Source organism: Heptranchias perlo, unplaced genomic scaffold (genome assembly GCF_035084215.1).
Source record: "Heptranchias perlo isolate sHepPer1 unplaced genomic scaffold, sHepPer1.hap1 HAP1_SCAFFOLD_55, whole genome shotgun sequence".
Classification (NCBI taxonomy): Eukaryota; Metazoa; Chordata; class Chondrichthyes; order Hexanchiformes; family Hexanchidae; genus Heptranchias; species Heptranchias perlo.
In genome coordinates this window covers 1,358,486-1,372,500 of record NW_027139570.1, presented here as the reverse complement: position 1 = coordinate 1,372,500, position 14,015 = coordinate 1,358,486, and positions in this window count along the sequence as shown.

Below are 14,015 nucleotides of genomic sequence, written 5' to 3'. Positions count from 1 at the left end.
ACATATTTTACAGAGTCACTTGTTCTGTTCTATTGGTTGAATGATGGAATGTGTTAAGTCTCTGCTCTTTCGGTATTGAGGCGCTGCATTATATCTGTCATGAATTTGTCTATCCAACACTGGCATTGTTACTGCATTATTCTCTGTACTTAATGTATTGGGCTAAGAGTTGGTATCAGACCATCAGGAGATGATAACAGTTTCTTGTTGTGGAACTAACCTGTCCTGGAATATGTTTTCATCAATGTGTTTTCAGTGATTGATAATGAGACAGCTCACGGTCTCAGTGTTACAAGGAGGCAGCGGAATGTCCTCCCTCCTCAATAACATGCTTCAGTTTAACTGGGATTTCAATGTATTTATTGGTGATCACTGTTATGAAATATTATTTCATTATGTGTGTATCTGACGCCGCTTCAGATGTCTGGTTACTGAACTGAGTTTTCTGCTGACTCTTTCACATCTCCTTCTCTGCTTCACTGTGGAAGAATTCACTGACTGTCACTGGACTTCACTGTAAAATGAAATGTTTTGATGTTTTGTGGTCTCAATTTGCACTGTCCCTGTTGGAATCAGCAGCCCTTCGATATACCTGTAGTTTATAAGTATGATGTTGGCGTTTTGTAAATTGAAGAATCCCGCCATCTATCCCTATACCCTACAATTACTGGAGAAGGAATCTCAATTATTGTGAGATCTGCCTGGGAGAGGGATTCGATTCTGTTCATTCCATGATTTGTGGATGAAGTGAACAGTGTAGGTGAACAGGTGGAGACTTGGATGATCTGTAGAAATATTAAACTATTCCACAGAGGCTTCACTATTTAACAAACTAAGATTGCGAATCGGAGATTGAAACACGGGGCTGGTGAACAGAATGCAGACACAGGATGATAGGATTTAATCGGATATGAAAATGGACTTGAGATAGGGAGTAGAGTGAGTGAAAGAGAGGGCGACTGAGAGGGAAAGCGAGAGGCTGTGGTGTTAATAATTCATCAGAATGAACTGCTGAAAATTACAGTGCAATTAAACATTGAAAATGTGATTTGAAGGTGTTATTATGATGTGGTCAGATTGGGTGAGTTTTTATTGTGGGACTCGCTCCTCATGTTCATATCCCTGTCAGGTCCGTAGTCTGTTTATGTGAATTTTCCTTGTTTTCCAACTTAACACTAAATACAATTACAATTTGCTAAAAAAAATATAATCAGAAATGTCTTGATTGTAATGAATTGTTCGGATACAGTACGTTAAAGTTAAGTGAATTCAATAAACAACGAGGTTGATTTAATTAATACTTTTTAATTTAATTTCAAATGAATTACAAAGTAAATTTATTGTACACATTTTATAACTACACAGTTTCCCTGACACCAATAACCACAGAAATGAACTGTTGAATGTATTAGATGGATTGTGTTCGTGGGACCCATAGATTAGATTTCCTCTCACACTCTGCTGCAGTCTCTCCCTGTGAATCCCAGCCTCTCCTCCCACTCCATTGAATCCTCTGTCTCCTCATCCGTTGCTTCAGTTTGTCCACTTTCCCAAATCTCCTGCTCCTGACTCCCCTCCAGCTCCTACATGTCCTTTTCCTTGTCCCCCTCCCAATCTCACTCACTGGCTCGGGCTCCAGCTGCCTTTCCCATTTAGTGCCAGCCCCTGTCGGATCAATTATCCCAGAAAAATAAACCAGCTGCACCTTCCCCTGTCCCCTCACATTCCCCACCCTTCCCTCTCTTTCCCCGTCCGTCTGGAACCCAAATCCGGCTTTTATCCGCTGGATTCCCGGTGTGTAAAACCCCTTCTCCCTTCCCCACCGGCACTGCGCCCTCACTCAGCCCTTCCAGTGGATCCAGTGCTCACTTTATTCACTTTCTATATCCATCTCCCAATTCATTATTGATCATTGTGTTCAAAAACATCTCTCTGCCCGAAAGCGCTGCCCAGGTCAATCAATCACTTTCCACCATTCGATGCAGAAACAAAGATGGAAATTTCACCCCAGATCCTCTCAAACTGCTGCTTTGGCTCCAGGTCTGATCAGTAATTTCTCTGATTACTTGTTTCTCTGTTGCAGTTAACTTGGTGGCGATTGTGATCCTGTCCCGAGGAAAGTGCGGTCTCTCCAAATGTATCAGTGTCTACCTGGTGGGAATGGCAGTGGCAGATCTCCTGGTCGTTATCACTGATCCGATATTCAGCAAAATTAATGTGCTCTATCTCCCATGGTCATTCCTGGATATTACTCACCTGTGTAGTTTGATTCTCTCTATGACTGAAGCAGCCACAGTGGTTTCCGTCTGGCTCACAGTTGCTTTCACCTTTGATCGATTTGTGGCCATTTGTTGTGAGAAGCTGAAAACGAAATATTGCACCGAGAGAACGGCGGCTGTGGTTCTGGGAACAGTGAGTGTGCTGGGCTGTTCAGAGAGTCTTCCCTGGTACTTTATATATGAACCTAGATTTATAATTGATAATGTTCCCTGGGGTTGTGAGATTAAACCGAGCTTCCTTACTTCCCCCGCATGGGCCGCATTTGAGATGTTGCACCTCATTTTAACCCCTTGTGTCCCGTTCTGTCTGATTTTCCTGCTCAATGTCCTGACGGTCAGGCGTATTTTAGTGTCCAGTCGAGTCCGCAGGGGACTCCGGGGCCGCAGCAATGGAGAGAATCAGAGTGATCCAGAGATGGAGAACCGAAAGAAATCCATCATTTTACTCTTCAGTATCTCGGGCAGTTTTATATTGTTGTGGCTGACACAGGTTGTGTTTTACATTTATGTGCGAATTGCAGACATTCGGTATTATTACTCCTACACTGATCCTAATTATATCACAGAACAAACAGCGAAGATGCTGCAGCTTCTCAGTTCCTGCACAAACACGTGTATTTATGTCCTGACGCAAACTAAATTCAGAGAGGAGCTGAAGAACGCGGTGAAATACCCACTCAATCTAATTGTTAAATTCGTGAAATCATAGAAAGAGCTGAAGGGCTTCAAGCACTAGAACTAAATCCCATTTCATACTCCATCCCTACACTTCCCGGGGGATGGAAAGTACATTTTATATTAGCCACACAGAGACATTAAATGATCTGAAATATGCTTCTGATATTATATTTTATTGAAATTCTGATCTATTGAGGCAGGATTTATTCTGCAGGCAACACGTGCATTTTTGTGCAAAATGATGGCACAAGTATCTCAGCTGGACTTCATCTAAATGGCCGTACATCAAAATTTGCAAAGTTGGGAGTCAAAGGAGCTGCTGTGGGACTGATCAGAATGGGTGCATTCCAAATAAATGGAGAGGGGGTGAGAGAGGGTGAGAGAAAGGGAGATAGAGGGAGGGAGAGAGTGAGCGAGAGAGAGAAAGCCACAATGATTCACGAAGAGGGAAAGGGTGAGAGACTGAGACAGGGAGCGATAAAGAGAGGGAAAGAGAGAGGGGGAGATAGAGTGACAGAGAAAAGGGAGAAAAACACAGACATAGAGAGTGAGAGCGAGAAAGAGAAAGAGGGGCAGAGAGCGACACAGGGAGCGGGTGAGAGAGAGATAGAGAGAGAAATAGAGAAAAAGAGAGAGGTAGTGGGACAAAGGCAGAGAGAAAGAGAGAAAGATGGACAGAGAGACAGAGGGATAGAGAGAGAGAGAGAGACAGAAGGAGAGAAAGATGGAGAGAGGAGGGAACACAGAGAAAAAACAAAGGGACAAAAGAAATATCATGATTAAATAGCGCAGAAAATTAAAACAGGTTCACATAAAAGGGATAGGGTGTGAGTGGGAGAGAGATAGAAACAAAGAGAGGTAGAGACAGAGTTACACAGAGAATGAGATAAATAATGAGAGTTTGTAAGACAGGAGAGAAATAGAAAGAGAGAAAGAAGGAGTAAAAGAAAGCATATATTAATATATATACATACATATATATATATATATATATATAATGAGAGCGAGCAAGCAGACATGGATGGAACGAGAGAGAGAGACTGACAAAGAAGTGCAAAGTGATGGGAGTAGAAGTGGAAATAACAAGATAGAAAAACAGACAGAAAATAAATAGGGACAAACGACATAAACAGAGAATAGACACAATGAAAGTTGGACAAACATATAAAGTGACAGCAGGGTAGGGGCAGGAGTGAGACTAGAACACAGAAAACATTAAATAACCAAACAAACTGTGTAATCAGCCTGGAGTGTGTGAGAGTGCTGACCAGCAGAACAGCAGCAGATGAAGCAGATCAGACAGTTCATGTTTGTTCTGGGGTAACACTCTTCTGCATTTAATTTTGACATTTCTCAAGGTGATGCCTGGAGGCTGCACAATAAAGTCACTCAGCCTTGTGTCCCTGCCCCTGACCATTACTTACTGCAGGGGTTTCCCAGCTGCTCTATGTCGTAAACATTCATCTATTGAACGAAAGCCTGAGACGAAATCGACTTCAGCATGTCTGAAGGAAAAGGACTGTTCAAAGGTGGAAGGGCTGTTTAAAGGATTGTTAATAACACATTGTAAATGATCACACAGCAGAGGATAGATCACCGTAGCAAAAAGAACGATTCCAGGAGGGCTAGAGGTAGTTGAACAATCTGCCGACTTAACTAGGTTACGTTGTGGACAATGAGAGAAAACAAGTGAAGTGTCAATCAATCGTGGGTTGTATTTGTAGGAAACTATCGTTGAGAAGCCACCGTCCCAGAGGTGTGATCCGGTGTTAAAAATCTCTTTAAAAGCTGTGCAGATGTTGAGTGTGGAGAGACACAGATCCACCACGACTGCTCCAAACTCACCTTTCACTTCCTGGCAGCACCACCTCACCTGGAATCTTAATGACTGCTCGCTACCTCCCAGCTTGATGCCTCGATGCTGGTTTACAGATTGCCTATGAAGCCGATGACCTGGATACAAGAGAAAGCCTCGCTACACTGCAACATCATCCATCAAAATACCTGGAATTTTCCCGCATGCTTCAACCAACCATGAGGATATAACTTCCTGTATGGGCTTATTCCAAGATAGACATTTGATTTCCAAACGGTTTTGCATTTTCGGAATTCACAATGTGTTGTTTTATTGTGGTTAAAGCAATTCTAAATCGGGCATAAACCCAAAGTGTTGTTTAAATTAAAATGACAATTTTTATAGTGTATTAATAATCATTGTTCTCTTTATGAAGCCCTGGTCTGTGCTTGAAATTTCTTTCGGAAAAAAGAGCACATTAAGTTTATTATAAAATTAAACATTGTGGAGACAAAAGTCATTGCCCCAAATTAAAGTGGAAAATCACTTTGCACCTTTTTGCTCCTCCATCTGTACCATGTGTAACTTTCCCAGTGAGTTGCTGGATTCTCTGATAAATCACAATGTACTCTTAACCCGTCTGCTGTGTTATTAAAGTGGACAGGGTCTCGCTGCACTCTCCTGCTCTGTTAATGTTACAAATACTTTTATTGTTTCAGATTAAAGAAAAATATGAATAATGGAGAAATAAACAAAATCCCAGATTAGACTGCATTCAGATTGAGTCCAATTTTATTCTGATTTATTTAATAGAAGCTAGAATTGCATTCGCTACACAAAACGGTTAATTGGACCTTTCCTCCGAATGTCTGGTCTTTCCTTCTCGGTAACCATTACGTCAGAATAATCAAGTATTAGTCAATTTCTTTTTGCAGAAGTTCACATTTTGGTGTTTAATCCCTCACTGCACCGCCATATTTCTGTTAAACACCAGCTAGTGCCAGTCTCACTCAGTTTGTATCTATAACTATAGTGCAACAGTGATTTAACAGGACCAGCAAATTAACTCTTTCCGTCTCTCTCACCATAAAAAGCTCTACCTTGCCCCTCAGTAAGATGGATGCCTTACTGTTGGCCTTTTTGTTTCAAGATCAGGGCGGCAATTTTGTTTAAGTTTCATGGCGGTCAATTTGTTTGACATTGCCCCCTTGCCCGCCGGTAAGTTGACTGCCTTGCCCCTCAGTAAGATGGCCGCCTTGCAAATCAGTAAGATGTCCAGCTTGCCCCTCTGTAAGATTGCTGCCTTACTGGCTGCCATTTTGTTTCAGGTTTATGGCGTTGAAGTTGTTTTGTTCATAATTTCATATTTTCATAGCAGTTACGGCACAAGAGGCGGCCATTCAGCCCACTCTGCCTATACCAGCTCTTTGAAAGGGCAATCCAATTAGTCCTTTAATTAATCCACACTTGTCCAAGTGGGTATTAATTTTGTCCCTGATTACTTTTTTCTAAAAGCGTCCCCACCACCGAGGTTAAACTGACTGGCCTGTAGTTGATGGGTTTATCTTTAAACCCTTTTTTGAACAAGGCTGTAACATTTGCAATTCTCCAGTCGTCTTGCACCATTTCCGTATCTAAGGATGATTGGAAGATTATGGCCATTACCTAAGCAATTTCCACCCTTAGTTCCCTCAGCAACCTGGGATGCATCCCATCTGGACTGGATGACTAATCTACCTTAAGCACACCCAGCCTTTTTAGTACCTCCTTTTAATCAATTTTTAGCCCTTCCATTAACTCAACTACCTCCCCTTTTACTGTGATTTTGGCAGCAACTTCTTCCTTGTTAAAGACAGATGCAAAGTACTCATTTAGTGCCTTAGCCATGCCCTCTGCAGCCATGCGTAAATCTCCTTTTTAGTGCCTAATCGGACCCACCCCTCTTCTTGCTTTCCATTTTTAATTATATGCCTGTCGAAGACTTTTGGATTCCCTTTTTGTTCGCCTATTCTCATAGTCTCTCTTTGCCCCTCTTATTTCCCTTTTCACTTCTCCTCTGAGCTTTCTATATTCAGCCTGGTTCTCACTTGTATTATCAACCTGATATCTGTCATACGCCCCCTTTCTCTGCTTCATCTTACTCTCTGTCTCTTTCGTCATCCAGGGAGATCGGCCTTTGGTTGACCTACCTTTCCCACTCGTGAAAATGTACCAAGACCGTACCCGAACCATTTCTTTTTTAAAGGCCACCCATTATTCGATTACAGTTTTGCCTGCCAATCTTTGATTCCAATTAACCCGGGCCAGATCCGATCTCAACCCACTGAAATTGTCACTCCTGCAATTAAGTATTAGATTGCTCCTTGTCCTTGTCCATAACTAATCGAAAACTCATGATACTATGATCATTGTTCCCTAAATGTTCCCCCATTGAAACTTGCTCTGCTTGACCCACCTCATTCCCCAGAACAGCGGAACGGGAAGCCTCAGTAATCAGGAATGATGCTGAGAAGAGGCTGAGCTTGCGGAAAAATCACCACGCGCTCAGGTTCTACGCTGGCCGAGCAGATGCAGGACGCCCCGTCCAGCTGGACCATCCCCCACCACCTGTCCCAGGTGGAGAAGTCCCTGAGGAGGAGCCCCTTTGACCACAAAGCCCTCAGACAGTGGTCGGCACGGAACGTTCTGGGTGACCTGCAGGGAAAGGAGGGCGTGGCTCCTATCGGGCAGTTCCTTGACCAGACGGCCGATGCCATTTGGCAGAACCTCTCATCGCCGGAACTGATGAACAGGCACCGGGATGTGGCCTGGATGGTGGTGAGAAAGGCCCTTCCAGTGCAGTCCTTCCAACATGCACGGAATCTCAGCACCACTGCGCGCTGCCCTCGAGGCTGCAGCATTGCAAGACCATCATCCACCTCCTGATGGACTGTCCCTTCACGCGGGAAGTGTGGAGAGAGATGCGTTGGTATCTGTCCCGGTTCATTCCCACACCTCGGTAACACAGGACGCTGTGCTCCACGAGCTCTTCCCCAGGACACACACCGAGACAGATATCAACTGCTGATGGAAGACCATCAACTCGGTGAAGGAGGCCCTTTGGTCCGCCTGAAACCTGTTGACCTTCCATCTAAAGGAGTTGTCCACGACCGAGTGTTGCTGACCTGCACGCTCCAATGTCCAGGAGTACGTGCTGCGGGACGCGAGGTGCAGCCTGCACAAAGGCTCTATGGGGAAAGGGAACCGTGTAAGGCCATCCCACCTTGTATTGGTCACCATGTATTGTGAAATATGTACTGTGATTGAATTGTAATATTGGGATCATATTGTGTACGATCTGTTTTGTATTAGTTTGAATCTTATTGCTTTGAAATTGTGATATGTAATTTTAAATCTGTGGATTCTTACATTTTATGAAACAAGGTATATTTTGTGAAAAAATAGTGTGCAGAAACTTTCGAGGAAGTTAGAAATCAAACCTATAATCTTCTGACCTGTAGTTAGACACGTTACCCATTGCTGCACTGGCCCAGGTAGTGGAGAGTAAGGAGCAGCTCACACTCCCACATACCTGTGGTATGAGCAGGTACCGAGTCAGTCTCGGTCATGCCCACGTGACTCCACGAGTCCGGGAGTGTCAAAAGGCGCACAGTGAACAGTTCCCAAAGAGAGTAATCCTTGCTGCTTCCCTTCGATCGCTCAGCTGGGAGTGCAGAGGACTGTGGTCGAAAACAAAACAAAGTCATCCTTAGGTTGCTGGTTTAATTCTGGCTTGAAGAAGAGAGTGTGCTTTTGGAGTAGCAGCAATTAGGTCAAGGCCGCTTTCTTAGATTTACAGGCAGCCGACAGCTTAACATGTTGGTGCTGAGGCACAGGAGACCTCTTTTCCTTTCTCAAACCTTGAGGCTTTCTGTGTCTGCCCGAACACGACAGTTTTGCTCGAGCATTTACCTCTGTCACCAGCAGGGAGTGCCTTTGAGTAACAACACGTCAAACCTCACTCACTTTCAGGCAAAAAAGCCTTCCATCAGTCAGTCAGTCAAACAGACAGACAGGGCTCTCGCTGCTCCTCGAAGCTCGTGGCGGGGGTTGGGGTGCTGTTGCTTTCCGGTGACCACATCTGCCTTCCGCATGCTCAGGGCTCTTCTCAGCATCATTCTCGATTACTGTGCCTTCCCGTTCTGCGGTTGCTCACTTGCAAAAACTCGATACCGCGGATTGGAGCAAAGTATTGAATATATTCAGGGAGTTGGCAATTCGTGGCGCTGCCTGGAGGCGAGTGTTAAGCGACCATTGTGAAGGGCAATTTGGCCACCGCAGCTGGGGAATTAGCTCAAATGGTAGAGTGCATACTTGGTATGCGCGAAGTAGCTGGATCGATGCCCGCATTCTCCACTTGATGTTTTACCTTGGGGAATTGTCCCGAAACAAAAATGGTGTTAGATTTCAGCAAATCCATGACTCACGTCAATCCTCAGCTTCGATAAAGAGAGGTCAAGTGGCAGTAAATCTTTTGGTGTGCTGCACTAAGCAAAAGTTTTTGATTTTGGTGTTTAGCAAAGATGGAAAGATGAAGTGAGACATGGAAAAAAGCTTCACAGGTCCTGATATCCATTCTGTGGATTGAACTCAGGATTTACAAAGTTAATAAAACTAATGCACTCCCTGCTGTGTTCAGGACGCACTTATGATGGAGACTGCCAGGCAGCACTGCCAATTAGGACAGTTTGCAAGCTATCTATAGTCATAAAGTAATGGGCAGTTTGAAAAAACAATCCAATCAGGTCGGAGTTGACCAGACGATCTTCTGATTTGTCATGAGAAACGTTCTCCACTGCTCCACTGGCCTAGGTTATGCAAAGCAAGTAGCAGCTCACACTCCCACAGCGCTGCGGTATGAGTAGGGACCGAGTCAGTCTCGGTCATGCACCCGTGACTCCACGGGTCAGGGTTTGCCAAAAGGCGCACGATGCACAATCACCAAAAAGAGAGCTATTTGCTGCTTCCCCTCGATAACTCAACTGGTGGGAGCTCAGAATAATAGTTAATTAAACTCAAAGCAAAGTCATCCTTAAATCACTGTTTCAATTCCGGTTTGAAGGAACGTGTCTGTTTTTGGATTAAGCAGCAATTAGCTCAAGGCCGCTCTTTTAACTTTCCAGGCAGCCGACAGTTCAACATGTCGACACCTCTTTTCCTTTCTCAAACCTGAAAGCTTTCTGTGTTTGCCCGAACACAGCAGTTTTGCTCGAGCACTTGCCTCAGCTCACCAGCAGGGAGTGCCTTTGAGTAACAACACATCAAACCGCACTCACTTTCAGGCAAAATCTCTTCTGTCACTCAGTCAGACAGACAGGGCTCTCACTGCTCCCTCAAGCTCGGGGTGGCTGTTCCTTTCCTGTGACCTCCTCTACCTTCCGCAGGCTCGGGCTCTTCTCAGCATCATTCACGATTACTGGAGCTTCCCGTTCTCCTGATGCTCACTTGCTGATGCTCGATCCTCCGATTGGAGTAAAGTATTGATTGTATTCAGGGAGGGGGCCAACCCACGGCAAGATTTCTCTACTGGTCGTGGAGCTGCTTGGAGGCGAGTGCGAAGCAGCTACTGTGAAGGGCAATTTACAAGAAACAACCTCAAATATGGAATAAAGAGGGAGTAGCAACAAGGACACAGAATTGTCTGAGGGACAGGAAACAGAGGGCAGTGGTGAACGGTTGTTTTTCGGACTGGAGAGAGGTGTAGAATGGTGTTCCCCAGGGGTCGGTGCTGGGACCATTGCTTATCTTGATATATATTAATAACTTGGACTTGGGTGTATGGGGCACAATTTCAAAATTTGCAGATGACGCAAAACTTCGAAGGGTAACAAACAGTGAGGAGGACAGTGATAGACTTCAAGAGGACATCGACAGGCTGGTGGCAAGGGCGGACACATGGCAAATGTAATTTAACGCAGACAAATGCGAAGTGATGCATTTCGGTAGGATTAACGAGTAGAGGCGATGTCAACTACAGGGCACAATTTTGAAAGGGGTACAGGGTCAGAGGGATTTGGGGGTACGTATGCAAAAATCATTAAAGGTGGCAGGGCAAGTTGAGAAAGAGGTTAAAAAAGCATACGGGGTCCTGGGCTTTATAAATAGAGGCATAGAGTACAAAAGTATGGAAGTCATGATGAACCTTTATAAAATACTGGTTCGGCCACAACTGGAGTATTGTGTCCACTTGTGGGCACCGCAGTTCAGGTAAGATGTGAAGGCCTCAGAGAGGGTGCAGAAGAGATTTACTAGAATGATTCCAGGGATGAGGGACTTCAGTTACGTGGATCGACTGGAGAAGCTGGGGTTGTTCTCCTTCGAACAGAGACGGTTGCGAGCAGATTTGATCGAGGTTTTCAAAATCATGAAGGGTCGAGATAGAGCAGATAGAGAGAAACGCTTCCCGTTGGCGGAAGGGTCAAGGACCAGAGGACATCGATTAAAGTTGATTGGCAAAAGAACCAAAGGTGACATGAGGACAAACCTTTTTACACAGAGAGTGGTTCGGATCTGGAATGCACTGCCCGAGGGGGTGGTTCAATCATGGAAAGGAAAACATTTTCAGGGCTACGGGGATGGGGCGGGGAAGTGGGACTCGCAGGATTGCTCTTGCATAGAGCCGGTGCGCACTCGATGCTTCGAATGGCCTCCTTCCGCGCTGTAAACTTTTAATGATTCTGGTCGAGAGATCGCTGAGCATACGCGAGGTAGCAGGATCGATTCTTCCACCTGAGGGAGCTGTCCACGACCGAGTATTGCCGACCGGCACACTCCAAGGTGCAGGAGAACATGCTGCGGGACTCACTGAAGCGAGGTGCGGCGTTGGAAAGGCTCTATGGGGAAAGGCGACTGTGTAAGGCTGTCCCACGTGGTATTGTATAGAATGTATTAAAAAATATGTACCGTGGTTAAATTGTAATATCGGGATCGTACGATGTACGATCTGAAATTCATTGCTTTGAAATTGTGATATTTAATTTGATCTCTGTGTATTCTTAAATTTGATGAAATAAAGTATATTTTGTGAGAAAGTAAAAGTTTGCAGCTACCTTTGAGCCATGTAGCATTCGAACCTACTAATCTTCTGATGTATAATACCAGAACAGGATCTACCACGGTCCACTGGCACACGTTGTGAAAAGCAAGTTGCAGCATGCACTCCGACAGAGCTGTTGTATGAGCAGGTATCGAACCAGTTTCGGTCAGGCCCACGCGACTACCGAGTCGGGGAGTTTAAAACAGTGAACAATCACCACACAGAAGGATCTTTGCTGCTTCCCTTCGATCGCTCAGCTGGTGGAACAGAGGACTAGAGTGGAAAACAAAGCAGAGTCACCCTCAGGTTGCTGATTTAATTCCGTCTCGAAGTAGCGAATGTGATTTTGGAAGAAGAAACAGTTAGATCAAGGCCGCTTACTGTAGGTTCCCGTTCTGCTGTTGCTCACTTGCTGACGCTCGATACCGCCGATTGGAGCAAAGTATTGAATGTCTTCAGGGAGGGGGAAATTCGTGCCGCTGCTCGGAGGCGAGTGTGAATCGACCATTGTGAAGGGCAATTCCACCACCGCAACTGGGGAATTAGCTCAAATGGTAGAGCGCTCGCTTAGCATGTGAGAGGTAGCGGGATCGATGCCCGCATTCTCCACTCACTTTTTTACCTTGGGTAATTGTCCTGAAACAAAAATGGTGTCAGTTGTCCCACGTTAATCCTCAGCTTCGATGCAGAGAGGTCAAGGGGAAGCAAATCTTTTGGTGTACTGCAATGAGCAAAAATTCTTGATTTTGGTGTTTAGTAAAGATGGAAAGAAGAGGTGAGACATGGAAAAAAGCTTCACGGGTCCTGATATCTTTTCGGTGGATTGAACTCAGGATTTACAAAGTTAATAAAACTAATGCACTCCCTGCTGTGTTAAGAACGCACTTACGGTGGAGACTGCCAGGCAGCACTGCCAATTAGGACAGTTTGCAAGCTATCGAAAGTCATAAAGTAATGGGCAGATTGCAAAAACAATCCAGCCAGGTAGGAGTTAACCAGGCAATTTTCTGATTTGTCATGAGACACGTTATCCACTGCTCCACTGGCCCCCCAGGGTGTGCAGAGTAAGTAGCAGCTCACACTCCCACAGCGCTGCGGTATGACCAGGTACCGAGTCAGTCTCGGTCATGCACCCGTGAATTTGATTTTGGAATAAGCAGCAGTTAGATCAAGGCCGCTCACTGTGGCTTCCCGTTCTGCTGTTACTCGATATCACCGATTGGAGCAAAGTATTGAAAAAATTCAGGGACGGGACCAATCCAAGGCAAGATTTCTCCACTGGTCGTGGAGCTGGGTGGAGGCGAGTGTGAAGCAGATACTGGAAGGGTCAATGTATGAGTATTAAACAGGGAATTCGCCCAAATGGTAGCGTGCTCACTTAGCGGGATCGATACCTGTATTCTTCATTTACCTTGGATCAATTGTCCAGAAACAGAAATGGCTTCAGTTTTCAGCGAGCCCATAACCCACTTAATTCCAAAAGTTCACCATGTGCTACGGTACAGAGAGGTCAAGTGGCAGCACATCTTTTGGTGTGCGACAATAAGCAGAAATTCTTGATTTTGGTGTTGAGCAAAGAAGTTTAAAAAAAGCTTTAGACTCCATAATGCCTTTGCTGAGGATCGAACTCAGAACCTTCCGGTTATCAGACTGACGCGCTGCCCTGCTGCGCTAAAAAGACACTTGGCATATAATTAAGCAGGCAGCACTAACGAGCAGGACAGTTTGCAGGGTGTCACGTCATAAAGTAAGGGGCAGGCTGCAAAAAGCATCCATCCAGGTCGAAATCGAATCAACAATCTTCGGAACTCTGGTCAGACATGATCTCCACTGCTCTACCGGCCCAGGGCTGTGGGGAGTAAATAGGAGCTCACACTCTCACGGCGCTGCAGTATGAGCAGGTACCGAGTCAGTCTCGGTTATGCCCACGCGATTCCACGAGTCCGGGAGTGTCAAAGTGCGCATGGTGAACAATCCCATTTCCTACATCCCTTCCATCACTTCGGTGGTAAGACAGAGGATTATAAGTGATAAATAAAGCAAAGTAATCCTTCGGTTGCTGGTTCAATTCCAGATCGAAGGAATAAGTCTGCTTTTACAGTCAGCAGCAATTATCTCAAGGTGGCCCTCTGAACTTTACAGGCAGCCGACAGCTTAACATGTTGGCGCTGAGGCCCAGGACACCTCT